General features: G+C 45.3%; 1 protein-coding gene across 1 annotated transcript in view; it reads right to left on the reverse strand.

The window, feature by feature from the left end:
- Positions 1-9,662, reverse strand: part of NCALD (neurocalcin delta) — a 391,472-nt gene extending 381,810 nt beyond the window's left edge. Inside the window, exon 1 of the mRNA XM_039233846.1 lies at positions 9,577-9,662. The gene's annotated coding sequence lies outside the window, so the exon portion shown is untranslated. The remainder of the gene's footprint in view (positions 1-9,576) is intronic.
- Between the last annotated feature and the right edge of the window lie 482 nt (positions 9,663-10,144).

Raw genomic sequence — 10,144 nt, forward strand, 5'->3', positions numbered from 1 at the left:
GTTGGCCCAACAATCAGTCAGCAGAGCCATCAGCCTCTCTTTTGGCTCTGTAGCAGTGCAAGGTGTGGCCCAACCCTGGCAGCAGGCTGCTGAATCAGCTGGGGCCCAGGTAGGAAACAAGGGGTGCTTTTTAATCCTACTGAGGAGTCCTATTGGAAAGACTACTGAGAAAAGAGTAATGAAGGGTTTAGAAAAGCAGTGAAGGCTGGCAACAGCAGGAAGCCATTACCGTCCCGAGGCCAGAGTGCATGCCTGGGCCGCAGGGGTGGGTGGGTAAGGGAATTCTAAAGACTGAGGCTGGATGGAGAAGACCCCTGGCATGAGCTGTGGCCTTCAGCACACAGATGAAACCAGCCTGCAACCTGCAACCCACCAGGAGGGAACGGGGAAATAAACACCTGACCCCACTTTCCCCCTACTCTCCCAGAGGTGGACTGGATCCACCACTGGCCAAATTATACCAGAAATCAAAGACAAAGATGGCCCTTAATGTATCTTGGAGCACAGAGCAGGTGGATATGGGAGGAAACATGACATGGAAGAGCCAACAAGAGATGTCCAGCCTGGGTGCCTGGGCTCAGTCCATTAAGCATCCATCTTCAGCTCAGGTCATGATCTCACAGTTAGTAAGATCAAGCCCTGCGTCAGGCTCTGTGCTGACATCTCAGAGCCTGGAGCCTGTGCCAGATTCTGTGTCTCCCTCTCTCTCTGACCCTCCCCTGCTTGCGCTCGCTCCCTCTCTCTCTTTCTCTCTCTCTCACTCAAGAATAAACATTTAAAAAAAATTTTAAAGACACATCCAGCCTGCCAGCTGTGTCCTTGTTCCTACATAAGAGTGTGTTCCCACAGAGTGGGGCAGAGTAAACTGGCCTGGCTCACTCTTTGCAGGGGCGGGGAAGGTGCTATGTTAGTAAGATGTCATCCTCAGCATAAGTGTGAGGCCGGTGCCAGGTCATGGGCAAGTACCCTAGGTAGTTACACTAGGCCCCGTGCTTGGAGGGGCCCCCACGCTTGGCCTAATGCTCTGCTGACACCATTTTGAAATTCTTGATAATTTTTAAACCACAGATCACGTAGCTGGTCTTTGGGCAAGGCAAAACATTTTTCTCAGCTGGTAAGACTAAATCCTGTAAGGAGCACAAGATTCCAAGTCTATTATTCAAAGCAAACAGACCCAAAGTTAATATTAACCAGAGTCACAATGATACAGCAGAACATATAACACAATAAAGTGAGGGGACATTTTACCTTTTTCTTCTTTCCTCTTTCTCTTTTGAAGTCAAACTGCAAAGTGTCTGAGAAACCCAAATAAGCTGTCCCCTGGAGAGAAACAGAACTTAATTACAAGAGCCTCTCCACAGCACAGAGGGAATAGATTTTGGCTCTTATTTATTTAATGTGATCAATGCAGACAAATAAACAGAATAATTTATGCCCTGGGGTGGACTCTCTTGACGTACCCCACTTGACGGGATATAGTCTTCAAATTAGCCAGGTAATTGCCAAAGGTACCCTTGACCTTGCCTTGTTTTCCTGGTATACATAAGTCCCAGCTGGGGACAAAGTATTGAAAACACACACATAGAACGTTCATTGATGGGTCAGCAGCACTTACAAACCATATTTCTAAACTGATGCTTTCCGAAAGCCTGGAAACTGGAGCCTCTAATGCTTCTGTTTCCATTTCCTGAAAGACCCCAACATCCTTAGCCTTCCTCTGAGTACCATTTTGAAAGCATCTGGGAAAGCCCCAGGTGAGAAGCCAGAACACGGCTAGTGTCTCTGTTCTTTCTCCCATTCATTTCCTCCAAGCCACTAGGCAAAGCAAAGCACAAGAAACTTCCATCTGAGGCAGGATGAGACTGGTTTTTGACAGCCTCTTTCACTCACGCCCCATGTCAGAAATACGAGAAGATAGTTTGTTTTTGTTTTGGTTTTTTTACTTTTAATGTTTATATTTTTGAGAGAGACAGACAGACCAACCGACCATGAGTAGGGGAGGGTCAGAGAGAGGGAGACACAGAATCTGAAGCAGGCTCCAGGCTCTGAGCTGTCAGCACAGACCCCAACGTGGGGCTCAAACCCACAGACCACAAGATCATGACCTGAGCCAAAATCGGCTGCTTAACTATCTGAGGCACCCAGACGCCCCGAGAAGGTAGATTTTTAACTGTCTTGTTTGTTTCGTGGTTTAAAGTTAGAATAAAATTTCAGTAGATTAAATCAAAAATGTTTACAAAACCCCTACTGTGTCAAGGAACCTAGAATCCAAGCGGTAAATCCAATCTAGGGGCATCACGACAGAATCAGAGGATCAAGAGTTACGGTGTATATTCATGCACTCTGCAGTGGGGTGAACAGTGCCCCCCAAAAGACATGTCCACATCCTAACCCCAGGAACAGGTGAAAGTGATCATAGTTGGGAAAAGGATCTTTGTAGAGGTAATTAAGTTCAGGATCTTGCAATATCACCCTGGATTATCCAGGTGAACCCTAAATCTAGTGACAAATGTTCTTATATGAGACACACAGAGGAGAGAAGGGGGCCACGTGACTAGAGGCAGAGAAAGGTATGATGCGGCCTCAAGCCCAGAAATGCTGACAGCCACCAGCACCTGGGCGAGCAAAGACTTCACCCCCAAAGCCTCTGGAGGCTCAGCCGTGCTAAGACCTTGATTTTGGACATCTGGCCTCCAGAATGGTGAGAACATACATTTCTGCTATTTTAAGTCACCCAGTTTGTGGTAACTTGTTACAGAGGCCACAGGAAACTAACATAAGCCCTCAGCCACATCTCTCACCTATGGCCTCAGCTCCACAACCTCTGGGAATGGAAAATATGAGACCTTCCAAGGCGGCCCATTCTCTGCACAGGGGGCCTACTTCTGACCCCAGAATAAAAAATAAAATAAAAATTTTAAAAAGCACAGAACTTCTTCTGGCTAGAAAACCCTTCAGTCATGCCTTAGGGGAGGTGGACCCCACACCAGCGACCCCAGACTAGACGTTGCTTTCTTTCTCCACTCACTCCCGCCAGGATAGCACAGAGGGAAATACCATCTCCCTTGTACTAGAAACTCTTCTTCCATAATGTAGCTCAAGGTCTCATTAATGTTTGAGCGGCCAGGTTACACTGTCAACTCCTTTGAAGCTTTCAGCTAAAAGCAAAACAAAACAAACTTACATCTTTCTCACATGGGTTTCAAGGACTTATTGCTATCCCCAACAATTATATTAAAAAGATGTTTTTGGGGCGCCTGGGTGGCTTAGTCGGTTAAGCATCCGACTTTCGCTCAGGTCATGATCTCACGGTTCGTGGGTTCGAGCCCCGCGTCGGGCTCTGTGCGGACAGCCAGCTCAGAGCCTGGAGCCTGTTTCAGAGTCTGTATCTCCCTCTCTCTCTGACCCTCCCCTGCTCACGCTGTCTCTCTCTCTCTCCTAGAAATAAATAAAACATTAAAAATTTAAAAAAAAAAGATGTTTTTAAATTTTTTTAATGTCTTATTTATTTTTGAGAGAGACAGAGACAACAGTGCAAAGCAGGAGACGGGCAGAGAGAGAGGGAGACACAGAATCAGAAGCAGGCTCCAGGCACTAAGCTGTCAGCACAGAGCCCAATGCAGGGCTCGAACCCACGAAACACAAGATCATGACCTGAGCAGAAGTCGCATGCTTAACTAACTGAGCCACCCAGGTGCCCCAGAAAAGATTATTTTGAATCTAAATATAATCATTCAGTTATGACACATACATATGAAATACATATTGTTACTTAGGGGAGAACAGGGGGAGATTCTAAGCAGTACCTTCCTCTCCATCTTGAGAGTCAAGCTAAGTTTGTACAAATCAGATTATTCCCAAAGAATCAAAACACACAGGTCTGGGGAAAACCTAATATTCCAGATTTGACTGGATCTACAGTGGAAATGCTCCCTGGGTTCGATCCCAGCCCTACAGTTATTAGTGATCCTGGGTAGGTCATACAACCCCTGATGCTTCAGGTCCCTCACCTGTGAAATAAGGCTCATCCACGTGCTCCTTTCTGCCAGACCGTCTCTGCTTCCCTCCCCAGAGCCATCCTCCTCCCATCTCCACTCCACTCAGCACTGGGAGGCTGATTTCTAGATACAAGGTAGTCCTTAACATCAAGTTTTCTTGTCCTCTGGCTTCCGGTTAGGTCGGCCAGTTGAGAAGCACCAAGAGAAATCAGAGAGGGGAGAAAAGCATGGTAGGGGACTCTCATCTGGATGCCTCGGTGCAAGGGCACAGTTTGGCAGTGCTATATTCCTCTCCTGAAGAGTAATTCCAGAAACCTCTCTCACACATCACCCTTTCAGGGCTGTGATACTAAAGGTTTACATGCATTGCTGGCCACTCTTGGTGATTTCCCTTAACACTACCCACATCTTTATGGGGCACCTGCTCAGTTAAGTGTCTGCCTTTGGCTCAGGTCCTGATCTCACGGTTTGTGAGTTTAAGCCCCATCTCTCTCCCTCTCTCTCTCCCTCTCTCTCAAAAATAAATAAACATTAAACAAACAAACAAAAAAAAAAACCCTGCCCACATATTTGTAAATAGTCCCTTCATTAAACTTTCTTGAGTTATATATACCCTTTGAGTATGTTATATGCCTCCTTAGGGGACCTTGGTTGATAAACTCTTTAAAGGATTTATCAGAATCAATCAATTGATTAATTAATGCCTAGAACACTGCCATGTTCACAGAAAGTGCATAAAGGATCTGCAATCATCACTGTCATTATTAGCAACAGCAGTCACCCTAACTTGCCTATGGCATCTTTGGTCATGAGCTCTCTCAGTGCCCATCTGCCTTTCCTCCCCAAGTCCAATACCATTTGTGTGGCAATAAATGTAATATCCTCAGTTGTATAATGTGGAGCAAACTATTAGGTTCTCTTTCATCTAAAAGAGAACTAAATAACTAATAACTAAAACAACCCCCTAACTCCTCTGCTATCTTTCTTCTCTCCACTCTCTCTTTAATGTGGGGAAGTGATCATGCTCTTGCCACAAATACTCAATAGCTCCTCCGAATGAAACTCAGATTCTGCTACTCTCCCTCACAGTTCGATCCCAATCTACTTTTAATACTATACTAAACATTTCACCCCCACTAGGTGGCTATCATGTGTTTTTTAAAAACCTGAAAATAGCAAGTGTTGGCAAGGACGTGGAGGAATTGGAGCCTGTGTGCATTGCCAGTGGGCATGTTAAAAGGGTAGCTGCTGTAGAAAACAGCCTGTCAGGGGGCACCTGGGTGGCTCAGTCGGTTGAGCATCTGACTTCAGCTCAGGTCATGATCTCACGGTTTGTGGGCTCAGGCCGCACGTCAGGCTCTGTGTTGACAGCTCAGAGCCTGGAACCTGCTTCAGATTCTGTGTCTCCCTCTCTCTCTGTCCCTCCCCTGCTTGCACTCTCTCTCTCAAAAATAAACACAAAAAAATTTTTTTTCAAAAATTAAAAAAAAGAAAACAGCCTGACAGTTCCTTAAAAAATCATATGATACAGCAATCTAACATCAGGGCGCATACCCAAAAGAATTGAAAGGAGGGACTCAAACAGATATTTGTACATCCATGCCCACAGCCACATTATTCACAATAGCTGAAAGGTAAAAGCCACCGAAGTGCCCACTGACATGAACGGATAAACAAATTGTGGTCTATCCAAATAATACTCCAAATACTGGAGTATTATTCAGCCCTAAAAAGGAAAGACGTCTGGACACACGATACAACATAGATGAACCTTGAAGACCTTACGCTAAGTGAAATAAACCAGTCACAAAATGACAAATATTGTACGATTCCACTTAACATAATGTACCTAAGGTAGCCAAATGCATACAGACAGAAAGAATGAATGGTGGGTGCCACTGGTGGGGTGGGGGGGAGGTGGGGGGAGGAAGAGTTTTTATATAATGGGTTTAGAGTTTCAGTTTGGAAAGATGAAAAAGTTCTAGACATGGGTGGTGGTGAGTGTTGCACAGGAGTATGAATGTACTTGATACCACAGAACTTTACACTTAAAAATGGTTAAAATGGTAAATGTTGTATTTGTATTTAACCACAATAAAAAAAAAAAGTAACATTCAAGAAATGCTTACTGCTTTCCCATCACACACAGCACTATACTGGGGACATGCCAATAAACTGGAAGGTCACTATCCCCATCAAGGGGGCTCTGCTCCTGCACCTCCTCTCACATGGTCCTCCTTCCGGTCAGTCTGTCACCAAATTATGTCTTGCAATTTCACAGTGGAAAATAAATTTCTTAGGGGCACTTGGGTGGCTGAGCCGGTTAGGCGGCTGACTTCAGCTCAGGTCATGATCTCGCGGTCTGTGGGTTGGAGCCCCACTTTGAGCTCTGTGCTGACAGCTCAGAGCCTGGAGCCTACTTCCGATTCTGCGTCTCCCTCTCTCTGCCCCTCCCCTGCTTGCTGTCCGTCTCTCTCTCTCTCTCTTTCTCTCTCTCAAAAAGAATAAACATTAAAAAAATAAAGAAGAGAAATTTCTTAAAGGTAGGGGACTAGATCCCATTCATCATGTATCACTAGAACTTAACGCAATGTTGAACCTGTGGAAACTGCCAAAAGACTAGTTGAAAACAAGAGTAAAAATCCAGTCAAAGAAGTGTATGTCTTCCTTTTCCTCCTATCTTCTAGCCAGCCAATACGTAACATTTTTTCAAGTTAGTTAGCTGTATTTTCAGAAATAAGAGATTAGAGCTTTTTACTAAGCTCATTTCAAATTGTGCTGTTCATGGAACACCTGGCTGGCTCAGTCAGTGGAGCCTGTGACTCTTAATCTCAGGGTCCTGAGTTCAAGCTCCACGTTGGACATGGAACTTACTTAAAAAAAATTGTTCTGTTCACAAATAGTTCTACTAAGTGTAGAATAATGATACTAAGTATATAAATTGTGGGTTGCAAATCAGAACTCCACTGTTTACTAGCCATGTGTCCTTGGGCAAGTTATTGAGTGTCCCTAAATCTAGTTTCCCTCATCTATGAAGGGGGGATGCTAACTGTTGCATAGTGGGCATCTGTTGCATTGCAATCCAACATCCATTGGCCCATCTCCTGGTGACAGTACAACAACGTACTCTAACAATGTTCTCCTGGAGAATGACCCTGCTCCCACTCCTTGGCCTATAGCTCAAAGACAAAATCTGTGATCAAACCAAAGCCCTACTAGCATGTGGCACTGCAGCCACAGGAAGAGGCACTGGATCCAAACAAAGCCAATAAAGGGATGCTGGAATAGAGGATCTCATTTTCTAGCTGGATTTAAGCCCACAATGAAATGGAGCCTAAAAATGGTGCCAACTTCAAAAAACAAATCAAGAAATGGAGAGAGAGAAACCAGGTCTTGGTAATGATGCTTAAGCCCTGGATTAAGCCATACCTGAAGTACATTACTCTGCACTGAAGAGTTACAAGAGACAACTCCCTTTTTTTTTTTTTTTACTTAAAGTTGTTTGACGCTTGCAACAGAATTGAGTCCTAATTAAAATAAGTATCTCCTGAAAAAAATATTACAAAGTTTAAATGGGATCCTAATGTACATACATAGTACACACTTGATAAATGGAAGCTACTAATGTTAATGGTAGTGATAGTTTATGGTAATGGTAGAAATGTCCTGGCTTCCTCTAAGGATGACTTTTTATTCATGTGCTTTGTCCCTGATGTCTGCCTTCATTGTCCTTCAATGGTACTCCCTTTCACAGTGACAGAAATAGAAAGGAGGTAAGGACAAAGATTATATGCCACCATTTTCCAACCCCACACCCCAACAGACATCACTAGTTGACCACAGCATTCTTTCCTGCTGAGTCTGGATCCAGCCTTGGATTCCTATTCAGCCCAGATCTCTAGGCAGCCACTACCAATCAATCAAAGATGACATGAAAAATGAAACCAATGGTCTCAGCTCCAGAATAGCAGTTGACAATGTTTTTCTACAAAGAACTAGGTACTAAGTATTTTAGGCATGGTCTCCATTACATATTCTTTGTATTTTGATTTGTTTTGTTTACAGCCCTTTAAAAATGTAAAAGAGCATTTTTGATTCCTCAGCTATACAACCCCCCACCCCCATTCTGAAGCCTTGAAATCAGACCCTGAGGCTGTCCCAGAGACACCATCTTAGCTCCCTGTGCATGGCTCCTGGGAACCCAGTAATGGAATGCTCGGAAATGCCACCTCACATGCACCCACAGAACATCCTGAATCTCCTGAAACGTAACAGAGGCACTCTGATGACAGGATAGTTCTGCTCTCTTCATACCAATCCCTGGACAAGCCAAAATCCACACTCCTGGAGAAGCCACAGTCCCGGGAAGAGCTACAAAGCCCATGTGTGTGGTAACATTCACCTCTCCCTCCAGAACCAGATTCACTACACAACCTCTTCAGAGAGCTAGACCTCCACCCCTCACAGCCAAATGTGAAATGCCCCACCTTTTTAAGAGGGGAAGAGAGGAGTTCAAATCACTACATTTCTCCATTATTAGTCTGACCCTTTATAATTTAAACAAATACCTCTGAAATGGTTCTAAGATAGTATGCCATATTGCTTTTGACCAACTTCTGATTCCTTAGTACTTCCCAAAGTTTTTTTATTGTATGGTAGGTACTAAAGATTGGTTTTGTCTTTCTATTATTCTCTGTGTTTGTTTCTGGCTTTAGTGAAAAGGACTAAACTTTGCTTGACCTGCATTTATTTACTGATTCAACAAACCTTTTCTGAGACTCACAATCCATCCCTCAAGGCACTTTCGGGTAGGGAAGACTGACTGATGTGTAGATGATGATGCAGGGCCCCAAGCAAGGACAGCACAATTAGCTTGGGGGTGGGAGGGGTGGGGAAAGGTCCAAGAGGTCTGCTGGCAGGCAATATGGAGCAGATGAGTAGGGGGAAATTCACCAGAGTTGCCCAGATGAAGAAGAGGAAGAGGAGGGCAGGCTTGGAGACTGGGTGCTGAGCTAAACCTACACAGGGAGAGGCTTGGGAGATGAGGCTGCTGAGGAAGCCAGAGTGAGGTCATGAAATTCCCTGGAGTCTGAACTCTACCCTGAAAGCCACAGAAAACCTCTGAAGGAAATTAACCAGAATGACTGGCGACGATTTTTGCTTTCCAAACCAGCATTCTAGTTGCAGTCTGGAGAATGGAATGGGGCAGGCGGGTCCTGATGCAGAGCAAGGAGCTGGTGTGAAGGCAATTGGAGCAATTTCAGGCAAGAGATAAGATCATCAACTCCATCAGCGGCAGCAAGGAAGAGGAAAACGGGGGCATACAAAAACCATGAGAGCTCACATTTATGCATCACTTACTAATGAGAAAGCACTGTGTGAAGTGCTTTCCGTGTATTAATTCATTTTATCTTCACAACAAACCTGAGATAGGTCTGCTACCTCTTTATCAATTTCATGCCACAATCAGGAAACACGGGGAAGTAAAGGGCCCAAGGTCTGGGAGCTACTCGCCTCTCAGCCGGACTCACATCCAGCAGCTTGGCAGCACAGCCCATGCTCATCACAGCCCACTCACCTAGCACACTTACAGAAGGCAGGTCCTGGGGACTGGTGCTGACTGGTTGAACCGGGGAGACTCCGGGGCAATTTCCAGGGGTCTGACTTGGGCACCTGAACACTGGGGTTTCAGCTTCTTGAGCCTCCTCCTCTGAAGGAAGCCCCTCCCCAGGACTGTACTCAGCTCCCAATGGCGCCCCTCCCATACGTCTACACTCCCGTCACACCACCCCATCCTCCTTTGCAGCCCCTGCATTCCGCATTTGACCCTGAAACACAGGCATCTCCCAGACGGGAGTGAAAAACCTCACGGGCATTGCCAATTAGGTCTGCGAAAACTAGACCTAGAATCCTGCTCTTGGTAATGCAGCTGCTTAAGTCTGTTATTTTCAAGTCAGACAAAGCTGGGAAAACTTTGAGCAAGCTTGTGCGGTTTCCTTCTCAGCAAGCGAGACCTTGGCAGCCCTACTTCTGTGTTTCACACTAGTTGCCCTGCGAACAGAACGCAGCATTTGGGGCCGGCGTCTAACAACAGAAGCGCGCTTGACCGCCTGACCTGCAGCCTCGGGTTCTCAGGAAGAAAGTGG

The sequence above is a fragment of the Hyaena hyaena genome, unplaced genomic scaffold (assembly GCF_003009895.1).
Source record: "Hyaena hyaena isolate Hyena2069 unplaced genomic scaffold, ASM300989v1 scaffold_79, whole genome shotgun sequence".
In the NCBI taxonomy this organism is placed as follows: Eukaryota; Metazoa; Chordata; class Mammalia; order Carnivora; family Hyaenidae; genus Hyaena; species Hyaena hyaena.